We start from the raw sequence: 25,515 nt of genomic DNA on the forward strand, positions 1-25,515 counted from the left end.
CTATTAGCTATGCAAATCGCTGCGGGCAAGGCATGAAGCAAACTGATAAAACGATCTGAGAAAATAAAAAAAAAACATGAATATCGCAAAGAAAAGTTTTTATTTTTTTTACATCTTATAATCACCGCTTAAAGTGAAGGATTTATGCATACGTTAACGGAAACTTGATATTATTCGTTATTTTCGAAACAGCTCTTCAAGTATCTTTTCACGTTGCATTTGAAAACAACTATGTTATATTCGGCCTGGAAACAGCCCCGTTTTATTGTGTTGGAATCGTTCTATAAAATAACTGAACTCATAGAATGTTCGCTTAGATTTAGGCTTTAAGCGAAATTACTCATATTCTTTGTAGCTAGTCGATTATTTACCTCGAACAACCATAGTCGAGCAGCTGCCATGAAAATACCGAAGGAAGAGAGAGGCACGCAACGTTTCTTCTATGAGAAAGAGGCAACAGGGAGGACAAATAGACATTGCCCACCAAATTTCGAACTCTGTTTGGGAAGGGAAAAATATGGTATAAGTACTGCATCTTAAATTATTGAAGTAATTAAAAAAATAAAATAACCAGAAGTTTCGTTTAATTTCCTAGGGATAGGATTTCATGCGTTCGTTCTTAAATCAACTTCTGCTTATTAACACAACGTTAAAATGAACCATTTTAGTAGCGAAGGCGAGTAAAGACTCAGTCAAGATAACGCCGCACTTCTACTACGTCTTTTCACTGGTGATACGACGATTCAAATATTTTGCGCGATTCTGATAAAATAACAGCATTATGCAATCTTCACACGATCAGAATATATACGTGATTAAGGATAGTTTATGAATTTGATATTCCCTTTAAACTTCATTCGAGTGAAGCTAACCTAACTAGTGTTTAATAGTAATTATAACTAATTATTCCGACACAATTACGATTCAAATTCTTTTTTCTAAGAAGTGTTTTTTTTTTAATTTTCGATTTAGCGTAAAAAGGTGTAATATGAGGGTATATTTTCTCAAAAGTGCATTTGTGGGTACTACTATATGAGACGAATCGATATTCATAACTGTTATTTTGTCATCTTTGACTTATTTATGGAGAATAGTGATTTAATAGAATCATTGAGATTTTAATTTATATTTTTCACTAGAACCATCTTTCCTATTTATCTACTTGTATCATTTTAGGCCGTGTCATTTTAACCGTGCCATTTCTTTCTGTATAGCTTATGTAAATTCTTTATTTATACTTTAAACCAAAGTATATTTAACACTTAATTAATAGCCACATTGGAAAATTAAGTTAAAGAAATCCAAAATAAGAGTAAGATATTTTTGCTTTCAATGTCTCAAAAAGCTTTGATGAATCGTCCCAACACTACTTCCGTCTACTAGAAAGGAGATATTAGTTATCCAAAAGGGTTAATTCGATTCTATTATGTTGACTATCTACTCTTAAAAAAATCCACATATGTTCATACTTTTCTAAATTATGTATATATATATATATATATATATATATATATATATATATATCCATATAAGATAAAATATGATGGAAGAAGAAATGATTCGTCTTAAATACGCTATAGAAAATATTGGGTTTCAAGTGAACTAAAGCGTGTCAGTTGACAAATGATTCAAGAAATGACCCCAAAAACGGGCCCCAACTTTAATTAGGCCCCGTTTCTTAGTGTTTTGTACGAATGAAATAAAACTTTTGCCATAACTAGTTTATTATATTCAAAATATATCACATCAAACCACAAGGGTCTTTGGCCTTTTTTTTCTCCGTTCTACAGCATATGTTCTAGATGGCCTCCATTTAGCTTTTGTTTCTTTTTGGGTCACCCTCTCTCTCTCTCTATATATATATATATATATATATATATATATATATATAATGGAAGAAATGATTCGTCTTAATTACGCTATAGAAAATATTGGTTTTCAAGTGAGCGAAAACGTATCAGTTGACAAATGATTCATTAAGGATACATCCATTAATAATATCAAGACGAGATGTCAAAGCACATTCTTATATCACAAGTGAATAGGATGAATTAAGGTAAACGCAATCCTATCTTTTCATTTGTATAACTAACAGATTCCGCAGTTAGCTTAAATTGTTCGTTAAACTCACAGCAAAATCATTGAATAACAGAATAATTCGCAAAAATACCCTTCTTGTATTTGTCAATAGATTTTGCTTTACAAGCATGAGCTTTATACTCTGCTAGATATGATCGAGGTTTGTGCGCGAGAAAAATAAAAACTAGTGTTGAGTGTGATCTGTGAAGGTTATTCAGCAAAATCTGACATAATGAAAACAGTAAATAAAGTTTTCCTTGGAAGATTCACATATTCTTCACTTTCTTTCCATAGGGATTCATTTCTTTAGTTCGGACTTGTTAAATGGGAAAAGGCTTTTCAATGACTGTAAAACAAGTCTTTATTGGTTCACTCAACATTTCAGAGTTGGCTCATTAGGCATGCTTGTCATTTCAACGTTTTGACTAGCATATAAGTTTGGTGTTCAATCACTGTCAGTATTACGGTTGACTTGCAACGAATTAATGCTGGAAAGAAGAGGTAAACCGGGGGCAGAAACAGAACCCCGATAAAGTAACCGTCAATTTTTGCAATGTGATTCTACCAGAATTAAATATTCGAACGCAGTACTGTCGTTTTGGCAACACTTCAACTAGTTTCCCGATTATAAAATACGATAGAGGATTATGTAAGCTTTAATTTAATGATGGGCTGTAGAAATTGGCTAAATTGAAAAAAAAAATAACCAAGGTAGTTTCAAAATTAAAGCCTGCTATTTTTTTTCAAATTAAAAGGTTGAAGAGCTACGAACACGGGAGTAGTACCTTTAACACAAGTGATCTTTTGGGCTCTAGAATTTATTTACGATCATCTTCAATGCATATCTACCAGTAATTTAATGATGCATTTTTGTTTTGGACACGTCTATAACAGGCGTTGCTGTCCTAGAGTCTCACACTGCCAATATCTGCAACATAGAGATGAATCTTTGAGGTCATGAATGCATAAGTTACGTAATCATAACAATTCTACATGAAATCTCTAATTCATTAGGCGGAATAAAAAAAATAATTAAAAAAAAAACCCAGGGAACTTTGCTTTTGTAACGCCCCTCTTAGATATTTTTGAAAACATTTTGAGTTAATTGACATTTGGACAACGAATGGATAAAAAGAGAATAGCACCACTCATAAAACTATGAATTGAATATGAAAGCGCATTTGATTAGGCGACACACATATATATATATATATATATTAGTGGAAATGGTAATTAATAAAAACTGAAGAAAGTGCCTAATACTGTTGTAGAGCAAATATGCGTTTTATTATTTTTTTTTATTACCGTATCTTTCTGTTAAGTTACATTATTGTTTCAGCTACTCGGCCGTTTTTTTTTTTTTGGCCGTCTGTAGCTTCCTCAGACTTTTACAGAAATGTTCGCTATTTTGGGATGAAAGAGTGAAAGAGGTCGGGGGGTACGAGGAGGGCATAAGAAAGAGAGGAAGGGAACGAGGGAGAGGTGCGAGGGGGCGATTGGTAATTCAGTAATGTTTCAGTTTTGGGGTTTAAGGAACTTGTGGAGGAGTAGCTGAAACAATTATGTAACTTAACAGAAAGATACGGTATGCATATAAGGTACTTTCAGCTCCAACATTTGTTTTCTATCGACCATGCATTTCAACTCGCATGTTTACGTTCCAGTATTCTTGCTGTAGTTAAATATATTATTGCAGAGACAACGTCGGTGTTTACTTTCTTACACCGATTACCGTATTATTCCCTCAAGTTAAATACAGGCAAACAAAGCCGGCTCTAAATTCCAAAGAAAAATCGCTTCACTCTACAAAATGAGTAACATGTTTCGACAATCTTAACAGATAGGACTATTCTACAATATCTACACGCAAAAAAAAAGTAATGAAAAGTGGCATCTTACTGTTCAATTCTCCACTGGAGTTGCCCCTATACATATGGCCAATACCACAATAGCCGGTTACACTCAGTGTAATATGCCGTAGTTTGGCTGAATACAAGTTTTATAAAAGTATTCCGTAGAATCTAATACACTTTTCAATCTGTTCCTATTACCTTTTTATGTACGTTTGAAAGGTGTTTTTTTATTAGATGCTTTATAGATTCGTCTTTGTTGCTCTCTTAAACGTCAAATTTGAACCATTTAATCATCAATGAAGCTTGGCGATATCAAGTAAATCGGCTTTCCGCGCGTCTATCTGTGTGAGTATGCTATATACGTGTATATATATATATATATATATATATATATATATATATATATATATATATGTGTGTGTACGTATATATATATATATATTTGTGTGTGTGTTTGTGTGAATGGACATCTGTGTCTATGTGAGAATAATTTGGAGTAAATGATTGCAAGAATATGCACGTGTGTATGAGAATGTAAATATTTTGGTTCTTTTGTGTTTGTATTAATTTTCTTATCACTTTGTTTTTGCTGGGATGGGGCATTCTACCGGATGCCACGCATTCTCCAATTAGGTTAGTTACTCCAACCGAGATATCTTTTTAAGATGCTAACCGCCCCTTTAAGCGCTATTGTTTGTATTTCTCGATTCATTGGAGATATTCGCCAGATAGTTTTTAAATTATTTTTCATTAGCCCTGTTTCTCCTACGATGACTGGTATGATTGATCCCTTAGGACTCCAGTTTCTTTTCATGCTGTACATAAGTTGTTGGTATTTTATTATTTTCTACCTCTCTGGTCTGTTAAAGCCAGCATCATTAAGGACGCTTACTTCAACTAGGTTTGCCATTTTCTCCTTGTCCCATATCAGAATGTCAGGTTTAATAGCTCCATTTTCTAGGTATGTAACTGTAGGAATTTCGTATACACAGTGGATAGTGTATGGCTTATTTCCAACTGTTCTTTCTAGTACATGTTCTCAAGAATTGCTACTATATTGAATATTCAAGTTTTTTTCAAGTTGCGTGTCGATGTGAGATGCTGTAATATGTTTGCTAATGTCTCTGACAATGTATGTTTATGTGTGTGATTGCAAACATTTCGATTCGTGAGTGCGGACTTTATATGCATGGTTGTATGTGTACGTGTTTCCTTACATGTTTTACTGCTAGTGTTTGTGTGCGTGTATCGCAATAATATAGATAGAGCTGTAACGCTGAAGCTTACCAATATTTTATTTGTACATAGAGGAGAATATTACATGATAAGGGCTGTCCCCTTTTTATGTAAGTATAAAAATAGAGAGATTTAGTTAAAATGAAAATGAAATAGAATAGACGAAATTCGAACCTCGTAATTTAAGTTTAGAAATAGATTACGAGAGAGAATTAGCAAATGGAATGTAAAAAACAAACCATTGTTTAGCTTAGAGATAAAATAGTTTTAAGAAAAGAATGTGCATTGTCAATTCTGTTATGAAAATTCAATTGAAGAATGCAACTATAAGATAATTTAATAAACATGTTTTTAACATATTGGAAATATAAGTTATTGGGAATATAGGTTAAAATTCCTTTTGTAAATAAAGGAAAAAGTTTTAGACACGCATTTCCAGAACACGTGAAAGACACAAGTTTTAACATGTGTATTACGTCATGGAAAATGGGAAGTTCTCGATATAGTTAGAAACTATAGAGTTAAGCAGAGAGAAACTGAGGAGGGAGTCTGAGAGAGAGTCCGAGAACGACAGACGACAGTCTGGAGTCGAGAGATGAAAGTCGAACGTCTGGAAGCGAGACGGTCACCTTTGAAACATAGAATGTAAAACTTTGAATTCCTAACGAAGAAAACCACGACCGGTCGAAGAAGAAATAAACCCATCATGTGTTTTTATAAACGTCGTCTTTGTGTTGTAATTCTACCAAAAAGGTAAAGTGAAATTTTCTTTATATGAATCTCTTCATAACACGAACACAGAACGCAACAAACTCTCTCTAATACTCACTTTTAATAAGACTGAACAATAACAACCATAATAATAATAATAATAATAATAATAATAATAATAAATATATAATACCAATGACAAATATGTCGCAGCCATCTTCTCCTGTAGGAGTGAACATGTGACTTCCTACCGCTGTGATTGCTGATGGGTGTGGTTGACAAAGAAAATACACTGGTTGGCTGAAGCGAAAATTACTTTAAAGAATTCTTCGCTACCTACTTTCGCTTCTGTTTATTGTCTCCGTCATCTGTGCTTTATTTATCGTCTAACTAAAAGGTGTGGCCATATACTCAAATGTTCTGAAGTCTTTCTCAATTTTCAAGACAATTTGAAAATTATTACCATTCTATTTCCCAGCCCCTTCGTACTCATTTGTAAATACGTCTTCGTATTTCTGTGAAAAGCTCTGTCTGTCGAGTTTTTTTTTTTAAATTCTATCTGGCCCCTTTCTATTTGTAATATTTCCATCGCTAACAAGGCTGATTGATTGTATTATTTGCTATTGTCGGACTACTGTTTGATTTTCACAATATTTTGGTCGATCTTACCTCTGTCGAACTTGGGGATTTGGGTGGAATTTCGAACGGAACCCTTTACTTCACGAGGATAGCATGCCCTTGTTCCATTAACCATGGCCGGATAGAGGTCCTAAGTAATTTGCAATTGTATTTTTCGGTCGGCTACACTGAGAATTGAACCGTCAACTTTTAAGAGAATATCACTTTTACAATAAACTCTTCAAAGTACTTTAACCACTGCGCCATGAGTGCGTGACGGGAAAAAAAAGCATGAAGTAAAGGGTTTCGCTCGAAATTCCGTTCAAATTCCTAAGTTCGACAAGATACTACCGAGGAAGGTCGGTTACATCGAACGAAACGTTTACACAATAACACTCAAGATGGGAACAGTAATCCAATGAGTCCAAATAATACGAATAACCAATCCTAATTTCAAAGATTCAGAAAATTCAACGCAGATTGAATGGTTTTTACTAAGGAGTCAAAATTTCTGCTTTTAATTATCTTTAAATTATTACAATTTGCTAACTCTGTCTCTTACCAGAAAATGATTTTGTAGAAGGCTAACGTTTTCACTTAGGTTTACAATAGAAATAATGTGTTTCGTGTCTCTTATGATATGTGTATCGGCTTTTATTCTACGTTTATTCGTGATTCTTAAAAATCGAGTCGCCAAAAAATCAATGTTTTTGATTTAATTAGTTATAAAAGATGTAAACAACTATGAAATCTTTGGAGTTTGAGTCCAATGTAATGAATTACAAAACCTTTGATTATTTGAAAATGTTTATTACAGTCGCTTACTCTTAAGCAAATACTAAATACCATACTTTTACCATATTATTTTGCAAATAGTATTCTTTTCTACTTACTTTAAGTGTTAGAAGTAAAGTAAAAAATTTAACTGATATACACAGGTACTCTACACATGCGGCTCAAGAAATGGGTATACACTGGTAAATAAATGACTTAACCATTAACCTAGTTGCTTACTTGAACGTACATATTGGAAATCAGGTTATTTGTTTTAGATTGTTGCTAAAAACACTTAAGACAGGGTGGAAAAATAAAATTGTCTCCCTAAAGAAAACAACACTACAGCGTATTTTAAAACTTTTATTAGAAAAGAAATTTAGGTAGCTTTATTATGTAGTACAGCCGACGTCTATTCAATGAAGCCGCCTTTAACCTCAATCACCGACTCGATTCGGGTCCTGAATTGAGAGCATGCCTTTTCTACAAGCGCCGGCGAGAGATCGGCGAATACTCGGCGGATGGCGGCGATCAGGTTGGCTTTAGTGTTGTGCCAGGTCCTGTTGCTAATATTCTCGACGCATAACCAAACGAAGAACTCCAGTGAGCTCAGGTTGGGGGAGGATGGGGGAAGTGAGAAGAGAGTATAAAGTCGTAGCACTCCTTCTGAAGCCAAGCCTGGGTCTCCTTGGACCTGTGGCTGGCACTGAGTTCTGCTGACACATCCAGGATCTGTCAGCGATTATCTGATTGCACCAGGGGATCACCACAAACTTGAGTACATCCAGCTATAATTTGATATTGACTTTGAAGCCGATTTCAAAGATGTGACATGGCATGGTGCAGACCTTACTTTTAAACATATCAAAGACCATAACCGTGGCCGGAAACTTTGTTTGATCTCCCTGTGCATTTCTTGTTATCCAGTGATGTATTTTGAGGGTTCTGTTGTTACAACTTGGATCGATAGAGAGCATGATTTGTACAGCAGCGGCGCATCTCCAATCACGTTGAATATTCTATCACATTGATATGATAGCAGGCTCTTATCGCTCTTGGGATTTGTACACAACTGGCCAACTAGTAGATGGTGTGCAAAAATAAATAAACGAAAACCAGTTTTCATACAATGGAAATGAAATCACGTCTTTTCTATGGCGACAATTTTATCATTTCACCTTGTATAAATAAAGTTTGTTCATATTAACAAATTATAGGATTTATTTATATGAACATAAAATATCAACCTCAGACCCTTTATTTTAATTTTTTGAAGACGTGTTGATCTTATGAAATTGAACCGTGTATGTTATGACCAAAGTTCGACATTGTATGTTATGATCAGTGTTCAATTGTTTATGTTATGTTGAAATTTCAGTCTTATATATCATGATCAAAATTCAATTTTATATGTTATGTCCAAAGTTCAATTATATGTTAGGGTCAAATTTCAACCGTATATGTTTTAATTATGTGCAATTTTATATGTTATGCTCTAAGTTCAGTCTTATATTTTTAAAGTCCAATCTTATATCCTCTGATCAATCTTATATCCTCTGATCAATCTTATATCCTCTGATCAATCTTATATCCTCTGATCAATCTTATATCCTCTGATCAATCTTATATCCTCTGATCAATCTTATATCCTCTGATCAATCTTATGATCTGCCATGTTATGATCAAAGTACATCATAGCAAAACTTTTGATTATTTGAACTAAAATAAAAAATGCAGTGATAAGTAGTAAGACTACACATCTAAGAGATCCAACGCAAAATTGATCGAAATGACATTTTTATACATAATAACCGTATGGGGGGCATTTTAACAAGGAAGATTGTACACTACAGTCAGAATGACACAAAAAAACAATATGCAACTAATTAATGCATATTTAATTTGTGTATTCTGTTTTTATCATTAAACACTTCTATTAAATTAAAGCGTTCCACAAATTGTTTGTTTTGTATTTAAGACGTCATAATGCATAATGTCCACCATATTTGTTATTTTTCCTTTCCGTCACTTAGAATAGACAGTAAAATCTCGTTATTTTCTGTCCATCAATTTCATAAGAATATGTGTGCATATGTCGCCTAAATTTATACTCTACTTTTGCAGTTGAAGTTTTTTTATAAAGTGTAATGCTCATATAAAAACAATGACATTTCAATTGCCATGTTTTTATTCATTTTTAAAAAGCTCCAATTCCGTAGTGGACCTTGGGTTTATTTCGGCAGCCTTGTAACCTCATCCCCTTCACTTGTACCGTCTTTTAGTCCTCATTTTTCTACACAATATAGTTGACACTAGGGAATAGTTGCTTTCTGTGTTAAACTATCAACATAGTATTTAGCGTTAGCTAGTTTGTCGTGTTATAGTGCTAACTTTTTTCCTAACATAAACTGTCCCCATGCTTTGAGTGATTATATATATATATATATATATATATATATTATATATATATCTAAGATGAAAACAGGCATAGATGCCTAAGTAAAGATGGACATGTACATATGTATATATTGCTCTTTTATTGAGCACTCTTAATAACTTCGTTTTAATTCACAAGTTTTCCTTCTTGAATTCCTTTTACTTGGTATATATATATATATATATATATATATATATATATATGTGTGTGCGCGCGCGTGTGTGTACGTACGTGTGCGTGCGTGCACCTGTGTATTATATGTGACCTTACTAGGTTGGACAGTATCTTGATATGTTATCACTGTTGGAAACGTACATGTTTATTTGTGTAAAGCCAGGTTTTGTACTAGTTGAAAACAATGGCTTTTTCACAAACGCACGTTCACTTTGTTAAAAATAGAATTCTTCTTCACACATATTTCTCGAGGCCTGGGAAGCGTATAAAAGGCGTAGACGTCAGGAACGTCGATGCAACTTTGACGTCACAGAGAAAGCCGAGAATCGCGAGCAACTAGCGGTTGGTGTCTGATTCACGAAAATGGCATAAAAAGAAGTTTAAGAAAAAACACGGCGAAAGAGAAAAGGTTTGTTGTATTCTGATGCTGAAAACTATCTGCTGGCACAACGTCTGTTTTTGTTGTTGTCTATTTTCCTGCGTTTCTATCACCCGAGGTGAACGGTGTAAACAGTGTCGTCTTTTTGGCAGTGCATTGTCAAAACACCGCACTCACTAATCAGCTTGAATGTTTTGAATGATTTGTATGGAGGGAGAGATAAGCAGATACAGTGTGAAAGAGATGAACAGAAAAGGCGGGAGAGAGAGAGAGAGAAACATATACAGAGAGCAGGATATATAAACATCTACCGCTGAATAGAGAGATAAACAGAGATAAAGAGGAAGAAAAAGATAAAAGAGCACGAAAGAGAGAGAAAAAACTATAAAATAAAATAGAAAATAGTAAAAAGTGACACTAAGCAAGTGGACAAGAATGAAAAATACAATTGTTTTTCTTTTCAATCACTAAAATCACATTCCTGTGTAACCAGAGGTAACAACTAGCAGTAATTTTACACACTATTTAGATGTATCTTATTAATCTATGGACTACATGACAAGATTAGTATTCTTATTTCTATTACATGCATATTTATAAAATTACTTAGTATGATTATTGTCGTATTAAGTACTGTTCCTAATTGAAAATAAGAACACGTTTGTCACGAGCTTGCATACCGCTGTCTTACAATATAAGTTGAGATAACATCAAAATATTAAACTTGACCGGAGGTTTTAAGATTAAGCACAGAGATAAGATAAGGTTCATTACCTACAATATGAAGCCATTATCGAGCCTCTACTATGAAAAGAACTGATGTTATTGCAAAACGTGTGGCCTTTTTTTGTGATTCTGACATTCATATTTGATCTAGATATTCCAAAATGAAATAACTTTTCAGTTTAACCATGGCTGATATTGTATCCAAGTTTGCTGATTGGTCAAACAAATAAACAGTTACAAATTCGACCGAAAACAATCTCCTTTACAGAGGTAAGAATAGCGAGTGTGCTACTCATAATGTGTTCACAGGTACCAACACCCAAATTAATGTTAGTCGCTTCGGCAGGATATGAAACAAGTGAGAAGGTGGAGATTGAAAAGCCAGCGTTCGAAAGTCAGAGCACTGCCCTACAAAACATCTCTTACTAGCTCCGTTGGCATTCCCTGGTTAAGCGCACCAGTTTATTAGCAATAAATTTATCTTCTCTTTAAGCAGCAAAGGCATGTGTGAGCGGAACCATAAAACTACACAGAACCATGTATTAGATAGTTGGATAGGTAAAAGATCATCTGACTAAAATAGGCCGAATTCTGTTAGACTGATTGTCGCAGATGTATCGTCGCTTTGGTGAAAAGAAAAACAATTGATAACGTCAGATTCATAGAGTGATAAGAACGGAAAAATAAAATAAAGTATTTGGAGTAATTAAATACATATTCTGAGAACGTTTCAGCCTATGTAACCTTTGACCATTTTCATGTGCTTCTGTTCGAACTCTGAAATCTGTGCAGAATTTCGAACAGAACTGGACAATGACTCAGAGAACGGAAACAATCTCATTCCTCGGATTAAATAAAAGATGCAGTTCGAAATTCTGTATAGATTCAAGCATTTAACAGAATGATTTCCAAGTGTAACAAGAAAAACCTTGTGAAAATAACATTCAAGGTGAGAACAGAAGTCCAAATAATAAATCCTCATCCCCAAAACTTTGAAAACAAAATAAACGCTAGTTTACTTTTACGTTTTAATCACTGATTATTTTTCATTTGAGCGTATTAATGCATAATAACTACCGGTTATTTTACACATGTAAAGGTAGTTGGTTATGACATGACTAGATGTAACATATCAGCATTATTAATTTTAAAACATCTGGTATCCTTAAATGGTCATTATGATTCTCCTTCTCAGAGTTTTAAAACGTTGTAGCAAAGAAACACAAGAATAACAAATATTTAGCTTAAACAAAGTGTAGTATTTGGTCGAATATTGAAGTTAATATTTGCTATTTTCATCTCTTTCTAACTTCATTCTGACACTTTTAAACTAAACGGCTTTATCTCTTGCAATGATAAGCATTTATATTTATACCATCCGTCGTTGTGGATATCTCTGCTGCCATTTCAGTCATTAATTTGATGCAAGGAACGTGCGGGTAAGCCAACCAACTGCTAACCAGCCAACTTTCAAGGCCATGTTAAAATTACACCTGATAATCTTCTGCAACTAACATACAAGAAAGAAGACGACTTGAAAAGAAAGTCGTTTCCGTCAGAACATCTGACAATGAGTAAAGAAAACGTCGTATCTTGTACATGTGTTATTTCTCGGCAAGAACGTAATTATGCGTACGTGTTCATTGTGCTACCACGTTCAAATCTATAAAAAGAATGGTACAGTTATTTATGTCTTAAAATTGTATATGGTTACCCACAATTTATTTATGTCTTAAAATTGTATATGGTTACCCACAATATATTTATATATATTTTATAACAAGGATAAGTCTGTTAAATACGGACACATAGAATAGTGAATTACAGAGATGATCTTTTTTTGTAAAACTAGCAGGAAAATCCGAAGTTCTTCGGGATAGAATAGGAATGAGTACTACGTACTACCCCACTATACTCATAGCACCATATTATATTCGCTTTTCTGTCCGATCCTTCTGTTTCGTCGACTAATATACTTGGAAAATGCTGAAATGTTGGAAAATCAGATATACATATTTCAAGTTTTAAGAGAGTTCTGCTCCCATAGATCATTCGTTAAAATATGGCATAATTGAAATTTACAGAGGGTTATGGCACAACAACACTGTCAAGGATTCACTTAAAGATTCGAGAACGCTTCCATTGTCGTCCCTGAATGAATTATACATACATTTTAGACGTTATACAGATTCTATAAGTTTTCTTTGAATAGGGAACGGATACATACGGACATTGACACACGTGTATATATATATATATATATATATATATATATATATATCAGTTGGAATAAAGTCGGTCAACTTAACTCATACGCGCAGATCGTCATATAATATTTAGATCACTGACTGGCGTTAAAAACATTTAATAAGAATTGATGTTTAAATTTCAACTATATCGCTCGCGGTTTACGATAGCCGAATTGTTCGGATCCCTGCTAATGAAGCCAGACATGACTTCTGTTGCCGGGGTTAGAGTCTGTCCACTAGCGTTACACGTGACACCCTGCATTGATGATTCCCGAAAGGATGGACCGCTAGAAATAATAATAATGTTATATGTCTGTCTCCATGGTTTCAAACTACTATCTCTTCCGAAACTAAATATCGCAGAGTGGCGCTAGGGGTCTCAAAGGATTGGATTTTTATGGACCATTCTTTGATGAGTCTTTAGCCGGTTAAAATAGTTTTAAGGGGTCAAAATGAGTCCAAATTGAAAATATCGTTATACATTTTATACATTCGCCTTTTTTGTGAAATTTTAATAACAAAGCCTTAGATATGAATTAGTAAAAGTTTCCCAAAATTTCAGTTTCTGGGGAGTAGTTTATAGGGGTTTACGCGTGTATAGTATAGAAAAAATCTCCTATTTGAAAATTAAAATATTTTACATTTGCATCAATTTTTATCCACATATAACTATTAAACACCACTCAAACAAAATAATTACATCGACACATCGGTTCTCATTAGATCACTAAATTCAAGCAACTTTGAGCCTGATCAGTACTAGTTGGGTGACCATTTTAGAATACCAAGCCCTCTATATATGACGATGCAAACTGTAATAACCTAACCTTGTTATGTAACCTGACATATGACCTGCGGACCGCGTGTGAATTTTATATTCCCTAGAAACTTCCTCACTCCAAGTAAACCAGTTCAACCCGCCTAGGGTGCATGCCGCTTGGTTAATTAAGCAAGGTTCCTGAATTTTAATTAATTCTTAAAAACGCTTATCGATGGACATTTTAGACATTTTCTGCAAATATGATGAACTTCATATTATTTGTTTACTGTGATTCTTTAACTTGCAAAATTTATTTTTTCCTCTGAGGAAAAGAATTGCATTCTTTGAAACTTTCTGGAAGAAGGGTTTTCTTATTTTATTTGTATTCCTTGTCGAATAATTAAAAAAATGTATACCTTCCTTATAGGTTTATGTTTTTTAAAAAAATTGATAAAATTTTCAAATATCAGTATATATATATATATATATATATATATATATATATATATATATATATATATAGTCATCCACATACAGTACTGTTTCGCGATTTCACAGCTCATCAGTATATATATATATATATATATATATATAGTGTTCAACACAGACAACTACTTTAATGCTAATATATATTTCAAAATGTTTAACTTTGGGGAACGCTGTATAGTAGCAACTCTGCGCTATAAAACCAATTAGAAATATTTGACAAAGATCCGGACAAATGTTCTATTTTGCTCTTTTTCTCGAGAAATTGTTTCAGTTTGAGATACGGTTACATTATCAATGAAAATATCTAATCGATCGGTTGGTCAGTCGGTCAAACTCGTTTTAAATATTATTTTGTGTCTGAATGACTTCGGTTTGGAAGATTAATCTTCCTTCTATTCTTAATTAATATGTCTACTTATCTTTATAAGAGGGTAAATCTTCAATCGAGTATTATATCTAGGCTTATGTGTCCGATAATATTAAGTTCAAAATACAATTAACGGTTATTTTTTAAATACATTGGGTACCTTATAAATGGTTAGCAATATAGTATTATCAGGTCGGTGACATATTTTCTGGTTTGTAAAAGACATTTAAAACTATGCTTAATAACCTGACGTATATGATATCCACCCCAATACCCTGTAGCACATAGCATAATGTTACAATATATTGCAGTACTTAGTCTATGTCTCTAGTACACTGAAACACACAGTGCCTCTATATCGTAAGTCGTTCAGAATTGGTATTTATCTATTTCAAACAAAACAAAGTTTCAAAGTACCGTAAACCAAGTCGAAAGGAAATGCTCATATTTTTGCGCACAAAAACTAAGATCTTTCACGAGAAACACCCGTCTAGCTGAAACCACTGACAATAATTTTCTCCATTCTTTATCTGTGCCTAAATGAAAACGTAGATTCCATGAGCAAAGCTTCATTCTTAGAAGTTCACGCATGTGGACATCTCTTCCGTTTGCCTGTTTCCCACCTGACTACAACTTGGATGTCTTCAAGTCCAACATAAACAAATTCCTGATAAACCGCCCCCCTATCAAAGCTCCATTACTAACGATTACTACGATATTATCCCATTGATTACTGTACATGCAATAACCTCTATCCCAGAGTGTCTTCCGGGCCTTGGTAAGTGGTGACTACGATGTAAAAAAAAAAAGATAAAGCTTTTGTGGAGGTGCTATATAGTTCAGTGAAACTGATTACTCACTGCCTTTTTAGGTAAGTACAGAACAGACTTCTGATTTCATCGGCGTACACAAAGCCTAGTATGTTACCGACATTGTCGATATTCATTCCCAGTTATACATACTCGTGGTGCGTTGTTTATTCGCAAGTAGCCATCACTATTATGTTAAGCAGACTCAACATAACTTGATTAACGTGATTTAATAAGATTGTCCGGTCTTAGATAAAAATATATTTACACTCTTCTGTCAAAGCAGGAGAAAAGCAGTTTACGCACGGTTCTCCATAATACAGGTAAACTTGAAATAACATCGAATTTAATTACAGTCCCGGATTATCAAGTATTTGTAACTTAGAAAACATGTCTTTAGCAGTTGGTAATTCTATGTAAACAACAATGCTGGCACAACAAACTAAAGTAAAACACTAGAAAAATCATCCTCGGATAATAGTGTAGTATCAAATCTGTCTTCGCCCGTAAAAGTAAAACCTTTCCATAGTGACAATCTTTTGTCCTTTGAAAGCTGGATGTCCCTTACTTTGAAATTTAGTTTTGTTTGTAATATTAAGGTAAAGCAGTGAAGCATGCATGGTCCCCCGTGAGTGCAGTGAACGAGGCATAAAAAATGACTTCAGAATTTGCCGCCTCCCCATTTAGCACCAAAGTCCCCAGAGGACGTACAAATCCTGGTGAAAATGAACAAACGGTGCAGTTTTAGGTCTTAACCTATGTAAATCTGAGTTCTGCACCACGAAAAAAAGTCCATTTGCCACCCACTCTATTTAGCCCCGAAATTTCATAAGGCTTTAACATATTTTAATTTGAGCTTAGCACCATTCAAAACTGCTAAACAGACATACACAGAAAATTTTGGACAGATATGGAAATAGAGTCCTAAAATGGAGTGTTTTATTGGCCCTAAAAGAGCCCCTACGGCACACTAAAGCATTATTGCGAAGCATAGATAACTAAAATCATATAGAAATTAACTAGTTACAACTTTTCAGAAAGTTTGGTAAACATCCAAGGCATCATTTTTTTTTAATAAGCACAAAAATGTCAATGTTAGCTATGTTAACTCGAAACGCACCTCTAGGGGTGGGCAAACGGAATTTTCCCGGAAAACCTGTTCTGTTACTCATATCATGTTTAATGTTTGTGCAAAATTTCAAAATATTCCAAGGCATAGTTATTGAGAAAAGTGCGGGCAGAAAAACGGGCGAAGGTTCATTTACAGGTACACCCTCCTTTTGTCGGGGGAGCAATAAATTGGTAATAGAATCGGTGACTTTTCTGTAATTTAAAGTTCAAGGGAGTAAAATCCTAAACCGGGTATAATTTTAAGAAATTAAAAAAAAACAATAAAAAAACATTAGATATAATCTAAGAAATGTAAAATAGCATTGGTCTTGTGTGTTGGAATAAAACATTTCCAGTATTCCACGAATTCGTTTTGAAATTTGTTGATATGTGGAGTGTAATGCGTGCATTAAAAGCGGACAACGTTGTGCACAGCAAGAATTAATTGGCAGTGGACACACACTGATGCAGACTGTTTCATTTGCCATCACACCAATCACGCATAATCATGGCTCAATTCGTCAGCGCTGAGCAGAACGACAACCTGCCTCTAAAATACATTTTTTGACTTCGCTCGAACGAATAGAGATCAGTCTTATCTGTAATTATATATGTAAATAAAATTATATATGTAAATAAAATTATATATGTAAATAAAATTATATATGTAAATAAAATTATATATGTAAATAAAAACACGAACGCTTTTCATTTATGATCCATATATTACCATCAAAGCGTGTTACTCTTATTCGAATCAATAATATATTATATATTATTGCATATTGTATGGAAATACTTCATATATCGTCGAATCTAAAGAACCAAAGACTGATCTTCGCATACCTAATTTCTATTACTATTTTTAAAGTTTATAATAATTTTTTCTACGTGTTATTAATTTGTATCATACGCGTATTTTTCCATAATATAATGTACTAGTTTTATCGATATTAACAGTATTTAATAACGTGATTTCATGAAATAAAACTCACTGAATATTTCTTAAAACATTTGCTGATACATTTGAATGGTTGGTAATTTAAACGAAACCAGCTAAAAAGAAAGATCACGAGACACCAACAAAAGATTTGTAAGAGAAGAGATTCGCTTACTCTCTGTCACTTCCTCTCTCATTCTCACAGTATATACGAAATATAGAAAAAGCGCGGAGATGGCTGATCTGAACTTATGATTCAGGCTTTGGTAAGCGGATGCCAGTTTGGGTGAGAGTAGATCCTAAATTAAAGCTACTTGTTACGTAACTACATTTTTTTCTTTTCACACTATCATTGTCAGCTAAAAAAGAGATTAATATTGCTTTGCTTGCTATTCTGGAAGATTATATTTTTTTTTTAGTTATTTCATTGTTTTATTTTTCATTTGATTGTTTTATTTTTCATTTGATTGTTTTATTTTGGTAATTATGCAGAGAAAGTACAATGAAATTCAACTTTTACGGTATCTTTTGTTTATGAAATTGTTATATGAAACTGTTTGTGAAACTACATTCCTATTTGGGAAAAAATGAAAAAGAAAGTTTCTTAATTTTTACATTGCATTGTATTGCTTTAATAATTAAGTAGAAAAAACGACGATGAAATTAAATTTTTACAGTATCTTTTGTTTATTGAAATGTTATGTGAAACTACAGTCTAGTTGAAACAAAAATAAATATTTAGTAATTTCATTTCATTATTAATATATTGATAATAAGTATAGAGTAGTTAAAAACTAAAACACTCTTACTAGTTGTTTTATTCGACTCTAATTTCGTTGCGCAAAAATTTGCGTTCCGTTCCATTTTTTTTTTTTACATCACTTCCCAGCTGCAATTTTGCGTACGACTTTGGTCAAGATTTATCATGTCTTGTATTTTTGTTAAATAAAGAAAATATTTGAAAAGTATTTATTAGTTTTATTATTTTTCGGGTTTACAGAGAAATTCGAAAAAAGTGATAAAAATAAAAAAATAAATAAATGTTACCATTGACTATCAGCTTACTTTGCAACATACCTGAATAATTTGTTTTTAAAAGTAGTTTCAACACCTTTTTATTTCCTCTCAAAAATAAACTTTTTACAAGTCGTAAAAATTAAAGATGGCGAAAAATCCTCTCTTTTCTTCGTGAACAAAGAGCGAAAAACCTTGTTTCCAGATTCGTTTTCGCGCATATTTTTGAAGAGTGAATCGCGCAAAAATAGAAAAGAAAATACGTAACAAAATGGAAAAGTGGTCACCAACAAATACATAAGATTTAAAATAGAAAATAAAATTAAAGTCTCGTTCACCGTAAGATTCTTCTTTATTTTTTTTTTTGATAGTGACGGCTCTCTTCCTCTACGTATGTGTGTATATATTTTCAAAGATAGGTATCTCTTTAAAAGAGACTTTGGGGGGGATATCTCACCTTTTGTGGTACTAATAAGGAACAGCACAAGAAATTGTTTATGCAAAGCAATACCGTGCTATCTTTTTAAAAAATAGTATTTTTAATTTTTTCAGATTATCTGTGTGAATTTTCAAAAAATGTACCATAATGAAAAGAATGTATCACAATGCGGCATTCCGTAAAAAGCGAAAAACCAAAGACGAGGAATGAAAAATAATAAAGGCGGGCTGTTGAAATTCATCGAAAATCTTCGACAGCCATAATGTCGGAAACGCATGGCGAAAATCATGCTGGGACCGGAAATTACGTTGATATTGTTAACGCTAATTCGGAAGAGGACATTGACAGCGTTTATAAATCAAAAACTGTCAATGATGATGAGGCGCGTGAAGTTAACTAATTTGAAAGGCAATCACTAGTTGGCGCGAAAAATAGACTGCAACCGATATTGCAGATGTAGGTCTATGGCCTGTTGCGATTTACCATGAATTTCGCACTATGCTTGTCCGGCAGGGATCTGCTTCTGTGCTGCACCTTGATCATGGATTCAAAGAAATAGCGCGACTAGAACGAAAACAAAAGACGCCGGTAAAATATGGTTTTATTGGGTTTTGTGGAACGGTGGAAAAGTTTGCGAACATAAATGTTGTGTTCTCTTCCAGAGAAGCCTTATTTTGCTTCTGCTGCCGACTGTTTTCAACAGGAATGTTAAGTTTTTCTGATGATGTGGGCTGTATGGATTGGTGAAAATGTATAACTATATGAACACGAAGCTAGTACATCTCATGCTCAGGCGTTCCTCAACTAAAATGAGCTAGACATCTGACTTGCTGAAGGAGAGATAATTAACAAACTAGAGCAAATTCTTACTGAGAATGAATATAAGAAGTGGTGGGAACTCCTAGCTTGATTGCTTGAAAAAAATTAAAATTTATTAAAAAAGAAGTTTTCTAAAAGGTGTGACTCTCCATTTCTGAATCTTCGCGCTTAAATCGAGCGATTTCACATACAGATTTCAAACAGCACCGATACAAGACGTGTTTCTTTTCGGGCTAGACCTCTTAATAACAATATTATGAAGAAAAAGAAAATAAATCTACATCGAACTATCCTCTCCTTGATGAAGCCATGTTTTTGGCGAAAATTCGAACTTCAACGTCAACAAAAAGTAAAAAAAATGATTTAATTATTTCATAACATGTTTAGGTTTTCAAATGTTCTAATTTAAATTAATATTAATAAGAAATGTTTTCTAAAATGTGTGACTATTTCATAAATTTCGCGCTTAAACCGAGTGATTACTAGGGTTGTGACAAGAGCATATTCTTTTCATTGTTTTTACTCTTGAATATATATCCGTTAATATCTCATGTTTAGACATGTATATTATGTATAGACTGGTGCAGTTCTCGGTTGATTGACTGTTTCTTACTGGCTCGGATATATACTTGAGAGACCAAATAATGAAAAGAATATTCTGCTGTCACAGGCCTAGTGATTACACGCAGATTTAAAACAGCACCAATACAATTATATATTTCGGGAGGCTGCACCTCCTAATAACAACATTGTAAAGAAAAGGAAAATAAAACTACATCGGACTATCCTCTCCTTGATAAAACTATGTTTTTGGAAAAAAATTCGTACTTTAACAACAACAAAAATATAAATAATGATTTGATCAATTCATAACATTTTCAAGTTTTCAAATATTCTCATTTAAATTTATTATATTTGTTTGTTTAGCCAATTAATATCATTTAACAATGTTTTTTTATAATTTGAATTATAAGTTGTTTGGTTTTCTTTTGTTTGCGTATCCAGGCTTTATGTACTTGTTTAAAGAGCCAGTTAATTTAATCTTTTTTTATAATTTGAATCATACGTTTTTGTTTTGAAAAATCTTTCTTTTCCTTTGTTTGCATATCCAGTCTGTATTTCTTTGATTACGTAGCCAGTTAATTCAATTGAACAATTTTTTTTAAATAATCTTATTTTTTTTTTTTTAACATTTTTGGTTTTCTCTGACGACGACTGTATGTATAGGAGTACTGTAATTAAATGAAATTCTAAGACTAATAGAAGCAGTCTAAAACCTTTTATTGTAGTTTCATGAAAATAAATATTTTGATGTATTTTTCGGAATTTTGAAGGTTAATAGGTTATCAAATGCCATCATATGGGGGAGGGGGCAAATCTTACGACCGCACCGGGAGGCAAAATCAGTTGCTACGCAACTGATCACAGCTGCTCAGTGCGGCTATGCTAGCAAATACTTTCAGCCAGTATTGAAACTCAACCGTCTAGGCGTAGACCGTGTTTATAATCGGCACGCTATCTGGGTGTTGCTAGTATGGGTATGTGAAATTACAATGATCAAACATTGTCCAAACGCTAAACTATTTGTTTACACAAAGAGAATTGCATTATACTCTAGTGGCAGTTTTTTAATTTCACTCCCAATATGCTCAACGCAAGATAAGGTGCGTGAGCCTAATGCTCCCTAACTTAGATATAGAGATCCATAGTATATATTACACTATGGATTTATTAGTCAACCTATGCGACTGAAATTAAAGTAAAAATATTCAAAGAGAAAAATAGAAAAACAATAGTATGCATAACTAGTAATTTAGTGTTAGTTGACCAGCGAGGAGGAAGAGGGTACCTTCTAAAAAACTTGCTATTTTTACTTTTGACAGATATAAATTGCTTTCATTTTGAAGTTGACAAAAGAAAAGAGAAAGCAAAAACGAAGAGGAAGGACAAGGCGTAGGTGAGATTGCAATAGGAGTAAAATACATACAAAAGAATGGTATATAAAAGTATTTTTTATTCTTATATATACAGCCATAAAATGTGTGTCTCAATGATTGAAGTTATTATTCAGTTTATTTTTGGTATTTATTCGCAAAATCAATAACCAGTTTCCAAACTTTTTTACAAGTAACCCTAGTTTTTTTTATCACGTTCCACATAAAATAGATATAGTCATTCTAATAATTATCGTTGCTTAATAACATTGTATGCTGTTAAACTAATACTTTTTTTGTTTTAAAACCCACAAGCATAGAATAAAGCAATACGATCTGAAATAAATCATTAAGATGCGGCTTAATTACATTTTGATTCATGTTTTTGTTGAATTTAAAGAAGAAAAAGGTCTCAAACTTATTTCAATTGCAACTAACGAAGCAAAACCAAAAAGAAATATTATAGAAATCCAATAACGTTTCATTAATTCTTTTTACTAATAAATCCCGAAAGACACAAGACGAGCGAAAACACGTGTACTGCAAACAATTTTTAATGATGAACAATATTTTTTAAAATATAATACTGAAGAACCTATAAAATAAGGAAAGCATACGACAAATTAGTATTTTTCAAATGTGAAAAAAACAAATTGAAAATAGAAATATAAAAAATTGAAGATTAATCAAGCAGTAAAATTAGTTTTGTATAAGGGGAGATAATTCGTATGAAGACATGAAAAACTTAGATCCAATTATGAAAACAATATTTACGTACTGATTTTAAAAAAATTTGAACGAAAATATAAAGATAATATGCGGGTATGGGAAGATGGAAGGTAGGTTAAACTGAAGTTAAAAAATAGGAAAGAGAAAGAAGAGAATGTAAGTAAATACAAAAAAGGGGAAACGAAAAATAAATGAGGAAGACGAAAAAGGATATAAGGAAAAGAAGGAGAATAGGAAAAGAAAAAAGACGAGAAAGAACGAACAACAAAACAATTAAAAATTTATGATCAGTCAACCTCTTCCCAAAAAGGATCACAAATCCTGTTCAGCAGAATAGATATAAGAGTTACACTATTACATCTTGTTTATTAACCTATTCGTTGTTTTGTATACTAAAGAGTCACAACTTATCAAGGAAAAGGGCTACCTGAGGATAAGCTTCGAGTTCATAAGGTAGATAGTAAGATACTCTTTAGTAATAATTGTTGAAATTGATCAGAATGTATTTATTTAAAAGGACTATTTAAGAATTTGTTCACACTGGACTTGGAAAATGACTTATCAGTTGGAAATTAACTCCACGATATTGCATTTTACAAACGGATTATTATATTACTTTCTAATACAAAAAAAGCTAAAACAAAATTATGCCACCTGCTTCAAATAGAACATTTGCAAAGAATAAAACGGGAAAATATGCTCACTAATTTAAATACGCGATTGTAGCGATACGTGGCTAGAGAGAATTGTGTATGTGACACATTAGAAGTATATCAAGTCTGAATGAGTGGGTGTTCAAAACTGCTATTTAACTAGTCCAAATTTTATCCGATAAAGCGACTGACTAGAAATCAAATTAGATTTCCACTCATGTCAATTCATGTTTGCGCACGTTTCATGTTTGCGGTTACTGTTTTCACTCACTCTTCCTATCCGTCGCAACTCAAACAATATTGCTATATTAGGTTTTAAAATAATTAAAGTGGGGAATAATAATTTGTATTATTTGTACTACTATTCTCGCCTTACATATAATTTTTTACTACGTTTTGATCGATGTAATTTCCGACATTTTCTGATGCTGCTTGCCAAACTTGGGAATCTAGATTTCGAAATCCCTATAGATAAACGGATTTGACAAGCGACACGTGAAAAAATAGTAGTCCAAATAATATAATTAATACAAGGCAGAAACAACATAATAGTTTTATATATGAACATTCGTTGTCTTCTCTAAACACAACAACAGGGGTGGCCATTATGTCGATCGAGAAGGCATTGTCAGTAAATGGCACGACATCAATAAAAAGAAACATTAGCGCCAACCTATCTTCCGTCCTCCCAATGACACCTAACCTACGTATGTCAAAACACATAAAACATTATTATCTCCTCTTAATTAGAAACAGCGATTACATTATTATGAGTAAGAATTTCAGTTTCGTTATTCTCTATCTTTTTAGTAAACATTTTTATTCAATAAATTATGAAGACGTATTTAAAAGAATTTATAGAAATTATATATTTTAATCCGTTAAAAATTCTCACAATTGCTTCTTTATGTAATAAAATGCATTAGAAATTTTAAATAATGTCGTCGCTAAAAAATCAGTTAGAAAAATGTCAAAAATATTCTTTAATTTCAATTTTTATTCAACCAAAAAAAATGATCTCATATTTCTTAATATTTTTAATCCCCATTTTTAGTAGATATTAGATCCTATGCCAAAAATTGCATGCATTGCTGCACACACGGTTCTTGCATATTTTTTTTTTACAAAGAATTCACATTTCAAGGTCCGGAAGCTACTCGAGGATTAGGGTTAATGAGTGTACAATAGTCGATGGGACAATACCGTAGTAATTTTAGTAGTGGAAATTTGGCGCATTACTTAATGGGACGGATAATCAAGAACTTGTTCACGTTGGACTTGAAGATGACCGTATTCATCAATCATTTAGAAAGCAGGGAAACGGAAGATAGTTCCAAAAGGCGTGCAGTTCTAAGAAGGAAGCTTATTTCATAGAATCTACGTTTACATTTAGGCACAGATAAACATTGGTTGCAGGTAGGCGAGTGTCTTTAGTCAAATTCAGGCAACGATGGGACCATAGATTGGAGTTCAGGTGAGCATTTGCATTGAAAATAACGATAAAACAGAGAGACTCGCAACGTCTTTTATGTGGGACAGAGATTGGAGGGAAGCGAAAAGAGAATCCCACACTAGGTTAGAAGTCTTTTTTGAACTCTGTCAAGGCAGGATACGTTTGTCTAGCAGCTCCCGCTCAGATGTGACAACAGTACTCCATCCTTGGACGACCTTGGCTCTCATACAACTACAGAATTACATCAGCAGTGAGATAACTACTAGAGTAGTATAATGATCCCATCATTTTTCCAGCAGCATTGGCAACGAATTTGATATATGTATTGCTTTTCAGATCCGGATAAAGGTCAGATCCAGTAAGTTTATCGGAACATATTCTACAGATCTACTTTTAAAAGAAGCACGAAAATATAATACAGACTTGACCATGACAGTCAGCGCTGGGCATATTCTAACAGAGCGCGAACGCGCGTATGCAGATTCATAGTAAATGCGAAATGACGTCCCCGTAAGGGAAAAAGACAAAAAGAAGAGAGCACGTTAAAGACGATCACGTTAGAGACGTGGGTGACGTAATCGGGAGAATTAGTAAATAAATATCATGTTACAAAAAAAAAAAAAAAAAGGAGTCGAGTTATTACTTATTTTATGTTCGAATGGTGGTTTTATAGAGCAAATTTATCGGAATACCTTCCGTGGAAACTCTTGTAAAGAAATCTGAGATGTAACACTACCGATGAGACAGGGGCTGGAAGTTTGTC

This window comes from Euprymna scolopes, chromosome 23 (assembly GCF_053919585.1).
Source record: "Euprymna scolopes isolate OS-2025 chromosome 23, ASM5391958v1, whole genome shotgun sequence".
NCBI lineage: Eukaryota > Metazoa > Mollusca > Cephalopoda > Sepiida > Sepiolidae > Euprymna > Euprymna scolopes.